Source organism: Electrophorus electricus, chromosome 8 (assembly GCF_013358815.1).
Source record: "Electrophorus electricus isolate fEleEle1 chromosome 8, fEleEle1.pri, whole genome shotgun sequence".
Taxonomy (NCBI): domain Eukaryota; kingdom Metazoa; phylum Chordata; class Actinopteri; order Gymnotiformes; family Gymnotidae; genus Electrophorus; species Electrophorus electricus.
In genome coordinates this window covers 14,959,105-14,974,063 of record NC_049542.1, presented here as the reverse complement: position 1 = coordinate 14,974,063, position 14,959 = coordinate 14,959,105, and the positions used below count along the sequence as shown (strand labels likewise).

Here is a 14,959-nt window from a genome sequence, read left to right as displayed (position 1 = left end):
ACTTAGCTCAATATTATAATAATATATAATAATAAATAAATAGTCATTTTAGTTCACTGTTGCTGAGCAGGGAATAAAGAGGTTCAGAATTCAAAATGCCAACAGGTAATGGAGTAAGCATGTTTCATCTGCCTAATGTATTTGTAAACATTCATAAAAGGCTATTGATTATTGCAAAGGTTCATCTTTAGCTTTTAAAATGTTACTTTTAAGGATATTTATGTAAAGTAGTGGCCCTTGAGAAGTATTATTCATGAGTATGCTCTGAACCTGCATAAGTTATGGTTCAACACATGGAAGTAATCAAACAAGTAATCTTCTTCATATTCATTTTATAGTAAAAAGTTCAAAAACCAATGGAATGTAGACTGGTGTTTCTTCAAATTATAACTTTATTAGTTTACCGTGTCTAAAAAGAGCTGTCTGTGAGAGGAACATTTTGTTATAATTAGCCTCAATTTTCATGCATTAGCTATCATCCAAATCCGCTCCAACACCAAATGGATTGGCAAGGAGTCAGTTACAACATAGAAACTCTAAAATCTCAGAGATTGGAGACTGATCGAAGGAAACAACATCCTGTTTCTGAAACCACATCCTGTTTCTCTGGAAACTTTGTATAGTTCACTACATATTCACTATATATCCTACATTCCTTTTGTCACACTGCAATGTCAAACGTATTTAACCTTTGCTCACCACACAACTTAAAACTCTTCATTTTAGCAAATTTTAATTCTAATCTTTGAAACACCGTTTATATTCCCATAATCACATTTACATTTCAGTCATAGGTCTCCTTCCTTCTGGTAGTGATAAAAACCAGGTACTTCTAAATACAAATCTACCATGACTTACTGATACTACAGCTCATATTCATCAATAATTAATCTCTCTAGCTTTCTCAGACTATTAAAAAGAAGCAAGAAAACTCTCAAAATCTCAATATCCCATTACATGTAAACATTTTGTCACAAAGTTCAACTTATTTTGCTAATACATTATCCATTCACACACCTGTCTTTTGAGGTACCTCTACCAAGTACTATAGAGTATGTAAACTTTTAATCAACATCAAAGTAGTCGCTGCTGAGACATCATAACAACAACCACGCCTCAAAACTGAGTTCAATATTTGAAGTTAAATACCTTACCTGAGGGAAACTGTTGCTTTTGTCTTGCATTGGAAGGCACCCACTGACTGTCCAGCCGCTAGCAGAAGATACCATCTCCAGATCAATAAGGAGATCAAGTGCCAGTAAAGACTGCATCCTCTGCTTTCTCAGAGTAGAAGAGTTGATTGACCACACTATATCATGCCATTTCCAGTTGTTTATTGTATCCATTCGTATCTGAAAGGAAAACAGCATCTTAAAATGCATATACACTGTACATTTCTGTGAGTTAAACATATTTTGTTAAACAATATATAATGTTATATCAATTTGATATATTTCACACTGGAAGTGTAGGCGTGATGATTTCACTGTTTTGCAGTAGCTAGTAACCCACTTTGGGTTGAAATATATTTACATTTATAGCATTTAGCTGTTTTTAGCCAAAGTGACTTACAATTATGACTGAATACAACTTAAGCAACTGAAGGTTAAGGGTCTTGCTCAGGGGCCCAACAGTGGCAATTTGGCAGGGGGGGGGGGGGGGGTGAATTAGAAACCTTCAGATTATTAGTCAAGTACTTTAACCACTGAGCTATCGCTGCCCGGTATACCCTATGCCATATATCCATGCTAATATTTTACAGACAATATTGGTACGTCATACCAAAAGTATATTTACTCACACTATGGAGTGCAAAAGTTATTTAGTAAAAAACAATTTTAGCTTAACATCACTTCAGTGGAAAAGCTGATTATATATTTGCACTGCATGTACAGTTCTCCTATAAGCTCAGTAGGTCTGTGGACAATGCCGTGATTGTGAAAATCTGTTGACTATACAGTGAAGGCAGCTGCACACTGTTTTATGTTTACCTTGTTTTAATGCACCTAATTTATCAGTCAATTATGAGCCTTTCCTGGGTTGAATAAGGTGTAATGCCAGAATGCCAGAATTTAGTTTGTGGATAAATCTCTATGTTGAAGAGATGTAACAAGACTATTGGAAGCATATTGATGACCAGAATGTTTGTAGAGGTCAGTTATATCGGCACCTCTAGTGAAGTTCCTGTTTGGAACATCAGGTCATGTCTTTTTTTCTGGGCACTGTGTTATTTCTGTAACTGGTTAGGATGTCAAGAGCAATGTAACCTAGAATATACAAAATTATAGCCAAAGCATCACCACATTTGCAATTATTGGTGTATTGGGGATGAAAAACTTATAGTGCAGCTGAACTGATAATAAGACCATCTGGACTGTTTCCTGTTTTTCAAAAACTTGCATATCAGTTGCAGACAGTTTGCTTAGCAGTAGATTGGATATAATAAGGACATCATGAAAAATTAAAGTTCTGTAGTAGAACAAGAAAATAAAATTTTGTGTGTCATCACATCTTCCACCATTGCTTGGTTTGGCATTGAAAATGTTTCATACCAGACAGTCCATAGTCTAAGACCGTAGAGAAAATCCATAGTGTTTTTTAAGTTCAGAGAGCTTCATCAGTCACAGACTGCACAAATTAGTTACAGACTGCACGAATTACCTCAGCAAGATTACTACCAGTCCCTCCTAAACAAGACAGTTTGCTTGAAAAAGTTAGAATATGTATCTTGAGTCCAGTTACAGTTCAGCTGTGTAGTTTTATTCACTGATAAGCAGTCCAGATCAAGTATATCCAGTTCATAATTTTTCATCGCTATATCTCTGGCCATTCATTTTATGAAACAGATGGGAAATTATGCACTCCGTATACCGACACTGCTCATCACACACTGCGCGGAGTGCCTCTTTGTACACGCCATGTGTGGTTTAACGCCAAACTAATTCTACTGAGAACTTATGATATTCTTATAATATACTTATGAAGTATTATTTCCCAATATGTATATCTCAAATATTATTGTTCCATGGTAAGCATTTCCAGAGACATATTCTAATAAATGGTATGTATGAGCAAGTAAAAGCATGTTTGCATGTGATTTTGAAGTGTTTGTAGAGTCTAAACACCCTCCTCAGAGTAAAGGGCATTCCATATATGGCCCTCTGAATACCATAAGGTCTACTCGGCCAGCATTCAAATCAGATGGCATCAGCAGCTGCAAAGTCAACCCTATCCTTGCCCTTCCTGAGGGCTGGCTTTGATCACTGGGCCCCCCACTGCGAGTCAACACATGGCCATGAATGCACACTACCTCCACACACAGACAGCCACTTGGAAACAATCAAGGGGAAAAGAGTAAAAAATAGAGACATTTTGAACAAAGTCAATGATTTGGCGAGATTGTACAGATTGGGAAAGTATTTGGTAATTGTTCAATACCAAATTAATCTTTAACACTGGAACCATTACAAAGAGCTGTTCTGGACAGTAGCTGAGCAAGAATAATGTCCTTTGAAAGTTATTTGTTTTGTAATATCCCATGGACTGGCTACGTGGGAGAATTTCAGGGTGTTCTCTTTTAGATCTTCCACTCCACATAGTGTGTTCAAAAGTCATAGTCTCAGAAGAACATATTGGAATCATTTGACAGCTGGGCAAGCTAGGCACGTTTGGACTGACAGAGGTTGTGACTGGCAGCTGTAGCTGCCAGTCAGCTACCTGTTGAGTGACCTTATGACTTCTAGACAAATGACATGACAGGTGCAATTGTAGCTAAACTACCTGTCTCTTTACAGGGCAGATGATAGACTTGATAGACATTTGTGAAGCTATGTTGCTCTGTGCATTTTTCACATAAGAGCAAACTACTGATTTTCTTTCTTACAACTCTCAAGACCACTATGGAAATGTCAAAATCAGATAATGTTATACATTGTACATATGACAATAGGCAAAAAAGTATCAATAAAATAGAAAGCTAAATTAAGAAATTGTTAAATGGTGCATGTTTAATATTCATTTTGGCCTATTAATTTTAACCATTTTAATTGAACATTGCCCAATGTAAATCGATTGATGTCTATTTATTATTCAAAAGAAATAGACATGCCCAATCCATAAAGTTCCATACAAAATGCTATACCAAGATGTTACATTTTAAAATATGACTGAACACTTGGAAGAAACAGGAAATTTACATCAAACAGTCAATATATACATAATTAGAAATTCCAGAGGTTTTGTTGTCTGACTGAGAAATCTGTAATATTATAGCATGTCTTTTTCAGCAGGAATGATTTTTGGATTCAAGGACAGGCAACTCCATAAATGCATCATTGGAGAGTTGCAGTACATGACGCATGATAGCAGTCCCATAAATATAATTGTCTATGATGTCATCCCATAATTTACAATGTAATTAGCAGCATTACAAGAACTTTTATTGCCTAATCATGTAATCTGATTGTGTTTGCGCAAATCACAGTTCAGGCAGGGTTTTTGAAACATCAGTGACTAGTAATTGAGTCAAGTGCAAAAAAGTAGGTTCTCGTACACAGTAAATTATCAAAATACTAAATGTTAATGAAAAGTTAAGAAGTGATTAATCAATTGCTAATCATCATTTTCTACAGACTGTATTATTAACCTTGTGTCTTATTTTTGACATAAGTGAGGATTCTTGATATATCATTACCATATGTACAAAAGCAAGCAAAAGAGGACTTTTTATTTAAACTATAATTATAGACTACAGTTCTTTGGAATTATAGTTCAGCCTCTCTTCATCCTGTCAGTAATAATATCTAGTAAATGATAATGTAAATATCATTCCTTACTTTTTCTCATTCACATCTCCAAAGTTTTGTAATGTGCTATGACTTAATGTCATCTAAATATGGGGAGGAATGTTTACTCATTTGAAGTGACCTCTTTGTAGTTCTATTAGTTGCTGATATGTATATGACAATAATTTATGACTTTTAATTTGCATATGCATTAACTTTTTAAAGAGTCATATAAGAATCAAGGGCTCATAATTTAACAAAAAGCAAACAAGCTAAAATTGGAGTTTATTTTTGTTGATGAAAGTGTCCAAAGAACATTAACTGTCCTAAAAAATACTCTCTAAAGTATTTTCAGCAACAGCAGCAGCTGGTTTAGACACAAATTCAAACAAGCTGGTATAAATATCTTAAGATGGCCACTGATAAATCTTTAAACATACCTGACAACTCTGCATGGTCAAGAAACTAAGTGATATTAAACCTGCCAACATATGTTTTGTGGGTGAATATCTGCTCATCTGAAACAACTCCACTGTGGTTTTAAAGTGTAAAAATAGAGTCCAATATGTAAATGATAATAATAATATTTGATTTTCATATGCATGTCATTTCTGAGCCATTTTAATTTGTTAATTTTGTATATGGCAGGTCTGGCTATCAAACACACAAACAAATAGTTGATTGACTTTTGTCCCAATAAAAATTCTGTAAATACTGCTATTCGTGGGCAGGGCATGGATAGCTGCATGAAACAGAGGACTTCAGTAGAAAGATTGGAGATTCCAAAATTATGGTTTTTTAGCAATTAAGATTTAAACATGTTTATCTCACAACAAATATAGAACGTTTAAGAACGGACCCTTGCATTACAAATTTCTACATGATCCTATATGAAACAGAACTTCACTAATTTGGGCTGGAGTCTTGTCTACATGTATTACTGAATCAACTGATATTGTAATATAGTCTTTCATTCAGTCTCTTCTTTGCTGCACATGTGTTAAGTTTGATAAGTCTACTCTCACATGCACCCACAACGGTCTTTCATGTAGCCTATTGTCTGGGGCCAGCTGTCAGCTCGGTTTTACCAGTACTGAGAGTGGGGCAGACAAGACTGCTCCCACAGAGGTCCCTGTAGAGAACCCCCAGAGGAATTACATCAGATGGGCTGAATTAATGTGCCTCTTCAGCCACAATGAGATGATCTCCTGCATGAACTGTGACTGACAAATACTGTGCGTTACATTTACCAAACGCATTATCATTGCTTTTTGAAGAAAAGCCTTCACCAACATTCTGACCAAATGGTCTGAGGTACCAGTCAAATATCTTCTTTAAAAGGATCTGATAATTGTTACTCATATAATTCTTTTCCATGTGACTGATCATTAAATATGAAAGAATAAAAAAAGGTTTTGCAATGTTATGGATCTATGACACAAGTACTAAATTAAATTCTATTTTAAATGATCCCTTTTCTAAATTTTACTGGTCCCCATTTTTCCAAATTGTAATAATCATCTGTATTTCTTAACTCTGAATTTTGTTCCACTTTGTTTTCTGTAAGGAAACAGTAATTTTTAAATGCTACTAATTTGTAAACTGCTTTCCAACTAGTATGTTCTAATAGTAATAAATAATAGTAATTAATAGTAAATAAATAGTAAATTATAGTAATAAACTTGAATGTTTTATCAAATCCATCAGCATGTAACACTTTCATGGCCACTGGGACTGTAAGTCTACCTAAAGTGGCATACACAGGTCTGTCAACTGTAAAGAAAAGGAACGAGACAAAAGACATTCCAATCTCTCAGCCTCATGTCACTGATTCTTGTGTGTATAAGCTTGGTCTAAACCATTTCAGGAGCTGTGACAGAGTCATATGCAGCTCAAGCTTTCAATAAAAAAGGTGATGACAGCCATGGTAGCTGAATGAGACTGTGAAGAAAAGGACTGAGGTCTGCAGGTGTTCTTTTGGCCCTAACCACAGTGGCTCAGGGAGGGCTCCTGCTTTGGTTGCACTGTACAAGCATTCATTCTCTAGGAGCCTCAGCAACAGGTGCTGCCTGATAAGAATAGCAAAACAATCACCTCCATTTTATAAATCTGATTAAACAGAACATTTAAAAAACTGCTGAGGCCTCTTGGTATGATTTTCAATTAGACAACTGATTACTTCACAAGCATTACTCGATATCTTAAATAAAATGGAAAACTAAGCAAAAGATGTAACAAATATATTTATCCTTTTTTTGTATGCACCACAGTGCAATTGAAAAGTAATTTTAAACTTTTACATTAAAAAAATTATAATAAATAATATACAAAAACAGTGTATAAAACAAATCTGTAATAAATGGAAATTCTAAAACAAGTGGGTATGTCTGTGGTATATGCTACTTTGTCACTCTCCTGTGTTTGTTTTGTCAGTTCTTTTTCAGTTGTAATGATCTACATCACTGGCATAAAAACTAAGAAATAATGTGAAAAACTTATTCTGATGTCATGATAAAAGTCCCCATGACAGGAGCAAATCATTGTGTTCTCTGAGAATTCTTCAGTGTTGGTTTTTGTTACAGCTGCCAGTGCAGATTTAGGCCTTCTTGTAGGCTATGCTTGAAATGGTCTTATCTTTTGAGGGGCCTGATCAGTTGACAAAAGCCCATTTAGATGTTAAAACTGAAGGCAGTTCTTTTGATCCACACAGAAATGTTAATTATATTGCTCCAAACAAGTGAAAGTCAATTAAAGGTTGCATCAACAGTCTTACAGCAAATAACAAATCTAAAGTCCTACGGTGCTAGAAAATCAATAATCTGCAGATTTAACACTGAAACACCAAAGCAGACAACAGACCAGAACTTGTAATGGACGTTTTAGAAGCTAGTTGAAACAGGGAAAAGCCAAGACTGGCCAAGACTAGTTGAGCTATTTTGAATGACTGAGACATCATAAAGGGAGGATGGCTTTGGTGTATTGATAAGTAGTTATTTTAAGTATCTCAGTCTTGAGAGAGGAGGAGGTACCAAAAGCCTGTCAAATGTATTCCGGAGTCCTGCTGATATCTTTTGTCATAGCTGAATATATTGTGACTAACAATCCAAGGAGTGGATTAGGCACAGAGGATTAAATGATTTTGTGCCTGGAGTTTACTTAATACTGAAACCAGTGATTAATGTTACCATGAGCAGGAAGAAATTGTAGAAGAATTGCATTTTTGTTCTACATTTTGTTTATTTGAAGACACAGAGTTTAACACTTGTGACAGAGCTATGGGGGGACACAGATCAATATCTAAAAGATTCATATTATGTTAAATTGAACAAATTTATAGAGATAAAAGCATGAAAGCATGAATGTCACCATTCAATGTAGAGCCTGTAATGTGCTTTAAGCAGTCAAAACAATCGAATCACTGGCTTTAAAAGAAAGAAGGCCATAACAGGATGGAAAATCAGCGCGATTAGACAAAAACGTAAATCTGCAAATAAAAAATAGAGGAAAAAGAGTGACAAACATTGTAGTCTGGAGGCGAAGAAACTGCCACCATTACACCTGGTGGTAAAATATGACACAAACCTTGCACCTACCATCTTCATGTGGGGTCAGCTCAGCATCTGCCACTTTTTTGTTATTCTGAAGTGAAGACTATTCCAATTGTCTTTCAACGCACTGTGTTACGCAGTCTGCAGCATGCCCAGTCGCCATCTTTAATCTCAACTGGGTTCAGCTGGTGGTGGTCCTCTCCCCTCCATCTTCTCTTTGCTTCCAGTGCTTTCAACTCCAGCCCGCCTCTTAAATTGTTTTTTTTTTTTTTTTTTTTTTGGGGGGGGGGTCTTCTTTTCTTGTGGACATCATATCGCTGTATCGACAGGGTCCTGGGCCGCTCGATAGGGGGGCGGCATGAACATGGAGCTCTTGCTGCTACGCTTCGCCACGCCGCTTATTCTCCGAGCACGCTCGACTCTCTCCAAACATATCCACCGAAAACAAAAATTCATCCTAGATTTGAGGCCTTTGATCTGATGAAGGCCTGAATTTAAAGCCCCTTTCCAAAGCGGCGTTTGAAGATGGCATTCTCTTAGATGTTCCAAGTAATGAGATTTAGAGTGCTATGATTAATCTAGGCCAATTTTGTACACATACAGCCCTGCACATAGATGAACACAAAAGACACGGACGTAGACAAACTCTGACCAATTGAATTAAGTTTCCTGGACGAGTCTTTATGTACACAAATTACAGAAAAATGTATCAAAACTGAACAAGAGCCCGGCTGGAGTTCTTTGATCGCGGTTTGCAAAAAGCAAATTGATTTGAGAAGCCTTTGACAATAATTTTGAGGAGTATAGCAACTCTTATTTCTTTTTTCTCGCGTCCATTCTCCCCTATGGTCGCCATCCATGCAACCATACCAAATTTATCAACCTTTTGCCCATTTTTATTGTTGGCGATTAATGCTAATCTTGTTAGCCCAGTCTCTGTCTTGCTTCATGGAGTAGTCCCTGCCAAGTCTCAAAATGGATGATGCGCTCACCTGCCTCTCCTGCTGGGTGTCTCCTCCTCTGTGATTACCGTGGTCTGCCATGACTGGGCGCAGTCACCTACTTGCCACCATAGAGTACTTTCTAATACTCATGGATCTGTTTCTGTTCCTTACTACTGTGTTGCTGAAAGATGTGCATCTTTACTTTATGTTGCAGCTTCAGCACTGCAAGCTGATTGGTGGAAGCGAAGACCAGATGATAGACCTTGAAACCCTATTGTAACTATGGCAACAGACCCCACAGGCACAAGTGATTTGCTCCTAATTGCTAGGTAAACATTAGACATAGAGATAGATATGATCACAGTGTGTGAGGAGGCTCAGTGGTAGTGGGGGGGTGATGATGATTACAAAAATAAAACAAGCTTTGAAAATGAAAGAAGAGCAGAGTGCTTGCTCTGTGCAGTCCATCCTGAACGGAAGATGCAAAGGAAGCACACAGGCAACAAACATGCATTCTTTTCATGACTCTTTTAGCCAATATCAAATCTCATTATCGCACTTATTATTATTAGATATTTGGTTGTATTTTAATAAAAAGAAAAGAACTAGAAAAAGAAAAACAAAAGTGTTCAGTGAATATAGAGGAAAAGAGATGCAGGAAGATCGGCGGAGACAGAGAAGAATGGTAGAATAAAAAATGTGCAGAAGGGGGAGAAGATGATATTGCCTTTGTTGGGCAATGTTATTAGCTGCTTACCTTTCATACAGATTTCACACTTGCTTGTCTGGTAGTAGCCAGGGTCAGAGGCAGCAAACTCTTCCCACAATACCCGATTTTCCATTCAAAACATCCCCAGTGTTGCCTGCTACTCTCATTTGCGTAGACATCGCTGCAGTTAAAGCAGATTCGCCGTACACACTTTGTCTTGTTCGCAGGACCCCTCATTCTGCCGTGTTTAGGAACACGTTGGTTGGCAATGGAGTGCTGCCGTAGTTGCAGTTGGGGTCCTGCACACCGCGTGTACAAAAACAGCAGAGCGACTACTGAAAGAAGACAGTGACGGGATAAAACAGAGGCTGGCCTAAAGTCTTAGTGGCCCCATAGCACATCAGAGTAAGGGCTCATCTGTTAGGATCTGGAGGTTTGGTGAGGTGGGGAGGGGGTCATTTCTTTCCAGGGGAGAGAAAATGTACATGGTAAAATACAACAGCCAGTGTTGACAGATTAATTAAGGTGCGTGTATTTGAAAATACTATATATTATAATAATTCAGTTGATTTGATGAGCAGGTAATCTATATGTAATGCACTTTTTCATTTTAAATTTGAAAATAACTTGTTTTGAGCAATTTGGTAAGCAACAATTGTTGTTTATTTGGAATGTGCACAAATGTTTTGACAATTTGTACTGTACTGGCTAAGATACACGCTATGAGTAGATGACAAAGCACTTTTAGTAATTTCTCTGGATAAGAGCATGTGCTAGGTGTCAAAAATGTAAATCAATCAATTGTAAAATTTATTTCATTGCAAATAAATGAAATCCAGTGGTTTCATTTACTCAAATGACAAGTTAAAAAATCATCATGATTCATTATGTGTGTTTGTTGCATCACATAGCACATTTCTTAATTTACATTTGTCTTACAATCAATCTATTTGAATCTATATGTGACATTAAGTCTTATCATGTACCTTATACATAAAGTTTAATTTTGAATACAAGCATTTTCAATGAATTTCAATACATTTTCAAGGTTAGGTTTAGGTGAACAAGTGGGTCTTCATAAAAAAAAACTTTTCTTAAATTGTGTTTATATGTTTTAGATTATTTATACTGTTTTATTTTTACTTATGTCAGTTTATCTTACTTTCAAATTTCCCATCCACATTCTACTACTATGAGCATAAGAGGTAAATTGTACTCTTCTTGCAGGGTCACATATTCACCAAGATGACATAGTGATACTTATATACTATATACCACACAGGTGGCAGGAAGGCAAATCCAGGTGAACTTATTGGCTGTCACTATGTACTACAGAAAACAATATTTATTAACTTAAAAAGTTAACAAAAATGCAGCAATGATGTTCAGTAGTCTTTTTTCATGCAATTTTACTCCTACAATCAATTACAAAGCTACATCACTGACAAGACTCACCAGTTTGGCCTAGAACTATGGGAAGTTGCATAATATTAGCTCTTATATAATATTTTGTATATTATGTTTCTTGCATATCCTGTATGTATGGGAAGTCACATCATATAGCTCAAATGGTTATTTGTTGTGTGTCTAAATTACAGTAGGTACATTCAAAATACACATATACATAGATGCATTACTCTTCCATATATATCTTAAGTAAATTAAAAAATAATCTTTTTTACAATCTAGTAATCTAAAGTAGAGTTTTATAATACCAAATAATTAAGATGGTAAATCAGCCAATGTGTGGCACTATGAGTTTTGACAAAGTTCTGATTGGTGTATAATTCCCCCATTACTGTTATAAAGGGGAATTCTAGATCTTGGATGCTAGGAAGCATAAATGAATAGAGAAAAGTAATAACTTGGCAGGATCATAGCTAGCTACCAAGATATCAAGCTGGAGAACTCTAATGTGAAACGATGCCAAAGGTATGTCTTATAAGTAGAAAAAAAAAGTATGAAATATCCTCAGGGGATGTGGGTGTGCCAGAAATAAATATTTAGTTTCCAGGTAATATCAAGAAAATACCACAGCACATAGTGAACATCATAGCCATACACACATCTCACTGTTACCTAATCACAAATGAAAACTGCAAACTAAACAAACTGCTTCCAAAAATACAAGAGGCATTTCAAAATATTACAACAGCTCTATCTCTCAGTTCCTGATCACTATGATCTTGCTGTTAAGGTGTAGGCTCTACTCTATCATGTTATCTATGTTCCTTTGAAGGTCACTATCTCACTGTCTCTCATGTTTTATCAGTCAGATTTCCCATCTATGAAATTCAGAGAATAGCTTGTTTCACCCCACACATTGTTCTAACAGTACACTTTTCCAAAATGCAATGCACAAGACATATTTTCAGATCTTGTACATTAACAGTAGAAGAGTGGAGTACAGAGGCCTGGGTATCATATGAATAAAACAAGCTTATTAACAGGTAGTCAGGGACTAGGAAATGGTTTTATGGTTTTGATACACCATTGGTTTGAAATCAATGAGGAACAAAGTACAGTGCACCAAATCAATCTTGCATAAAATTATAAATCCACCATGTCAAAGGCCAGTCTGTCCCCTGTGGTGACTGGGTAAAGTAGGTAAGCATGATTTGTTCCACTGGCTTAGATAAGTGTGAACTTAGAACATATAGGCCATTTAAATATGCCACCTGTGTACATTCAGATCAATGCACTGGATAAATACATAAATAAACAAGGTGTTTCTCTTAAATAGAATTTTTCATTGGATCTAGAATTTATTTGCAAACTCAAAAATATATCAAGAAGCTGTACTGTCTGCCCATGTTGTACATTTTTTGTTTTCTTCATGGGATGTAATTACTCCTGTTTTTAATTTTTCCAAAACTGATTTAAACTAATTTGTACATCTATATTAGGTACCATTGCCATGTACCACCTCAATAGTGTAGGTGCAGGAAACCTAACACTATATAATCAGAAAAGTAAGTGTAATAGTACAGAATTTGTGTCTTTCTTTCATCTCATTCTCAATGGTAATGACCCTAGGATGTGCTATCAAATGAACAGCCACAAGGCAGACAATCCTCTCTGCAGTTCTGGTAAAGGTAGAGAGTGTCTGAACTCATGCATATTGTATCATGAACTAACTCAGCTAGTAATCCAGGCAAAACAACTCTGAATATCAAATTCACTATTTCAACCTAGTTTGCAGCCCAAGAGTCATGTTCCTGTCCTTTCCTCTCCTCCTCCCTCAGATACATTCATTAGAAGCCTGTATGCACATACAGATGAGTGCCATGGGTGTGGTTTATCACAGCACCTCCAAATCTGACAAAATTACGCATTCACCATTTACCTACACTGATTATGGAACAGTTGGAGGGAAAACCCCACTCTTTTACACTCTGCTTCTGTGTTTTCACAGCTCTCAGGTTTCAGCACCAAAGCTCAGTTTCTCTTGTGCTCCTCTTCCCATCTTTATGCTGTAGGGCCCCCACCCCCAACAACCCCCCCATCACACCACCCTTAGCTGTCTCCCACTCTCCCAGAGGTGCTCGTTTATTCTTCCCTTCAGGCTGTAAGACTGAAGCCTGGGCCTGCTATGAAAGAACACACTCAGAACAAGGAGAGATTAAAGGACACAGAGATATAAGCAGTGCATCTGACCATACCATCTGTGCTACTCAGAACATTTATTTATTAAGTTCATGCAAAAGGGGAAAAAAAAAATACATATAGTTTAAACATGCACCTCACAGGGCAGTATACACATTTATGATTCATATAGATAAAGAAGCAAGAATATGTATCTTTGTAGCCTGTTGGAAAGAAATGATAAATACAGTAAGAGATAACAAAGGGGAAGTAGTTGGCCTTGATTAGAATTCAAAATAAATAAACTAGTATAATTGAATTTGAATTAAAACATCTTTAAAGAGTATCAGAAGACAGGTTCTTTATAATGTAGTTTACAATTATTTTTGTTAGTATGAATTTGTTGATTTATGCAGCGATCATGTTAACTATCTGTTGAAACAAAACAAACTTCAAAGAAATTTGACACCTGAATTAGACTACAGTGTAGATTAGACATATCTAAAGTAAGTTAAAGATTTTTATGTAATGTCTCTACACGAAAAACGTATCGTTTGTTTCAGACATTCATGTTCCTCCTTCCCTATTTTATTATGCATCACCATATACCACGAAGACGTTGCAGATTATTATTATGCTATTATTTCTATAACTGACTACATTCAATTCTAGTTTTCGTTGATATAAGCAATCAAGCTCGACAGCGTGTGTTTATCGCGAATAACTTCACAGCTATGATTTGGTCATCAAAGTTGATTTTCATCCTCCGTCACAAAAGAATTTAAACAATCGGGGTATCGGATTGATTATTGTCTTACATTGTATTTTTCATCATCTACCTTGCTACTTGGTATCTGAAGCCTGCAAACAGTGCCTCCTTTACCCGAAATGTAAAAAGGCGAAAGTTGAGCGCAAAACAACTAAAACGTTAAGATTACACAGCCTCCCCTTGTTGACGTCATCAAAAGAGATGACGCACTCAATGTGACCCATACACCGCAGTCTATGACGTGACCACAGCCAGAGGGTTTTTGTCAGATAGTTAGAGGTCGTAATCTACACTCGACAAGTTCTAAATGAGAAAGTAAACGGGGCAATTAATTGTAGCTAATATAACAGCCGTTTACAAACGATTGCCAGTTCCGATGTTAGCTTGTAGATTGGATTACTAAACATTAGTAAGATAGCTAAGGCCTTTATTGTTTTCTTATTACAAAGCTAACACTAATTCACGGCCAAATTTACGGCGCAGGCGCGGTGGCCAAGTGGTAAGGCGTCGGTCTCGTAAACCGAAGATCGCGGGTTCGAACCCCGTCCGTGCCTTTCAGGTATATAATAACCGGCGAGGAAGTATTCGGGTTTTTTTAAATAATAAAATAAAACTTTATT

General features: G+C 36.4%; 1 non-coding gene across 1 annotated transcript; it reads left to right on the top strand.

Annotated features, from left to right (window-relative positions):
* The first annotated feature begins 14,821 nt into the window (after positions 1-14,821).
* trnat-cgu lies at positions 14,822-14,893 on the top strand. The gene has a single exon. It is a non-coding gene; the product is annotated as a tRNA-Thr (tRNA).
* The last annotated feature ends 66 nt before the right edge of the window (positions 14,894-14,959 follow it).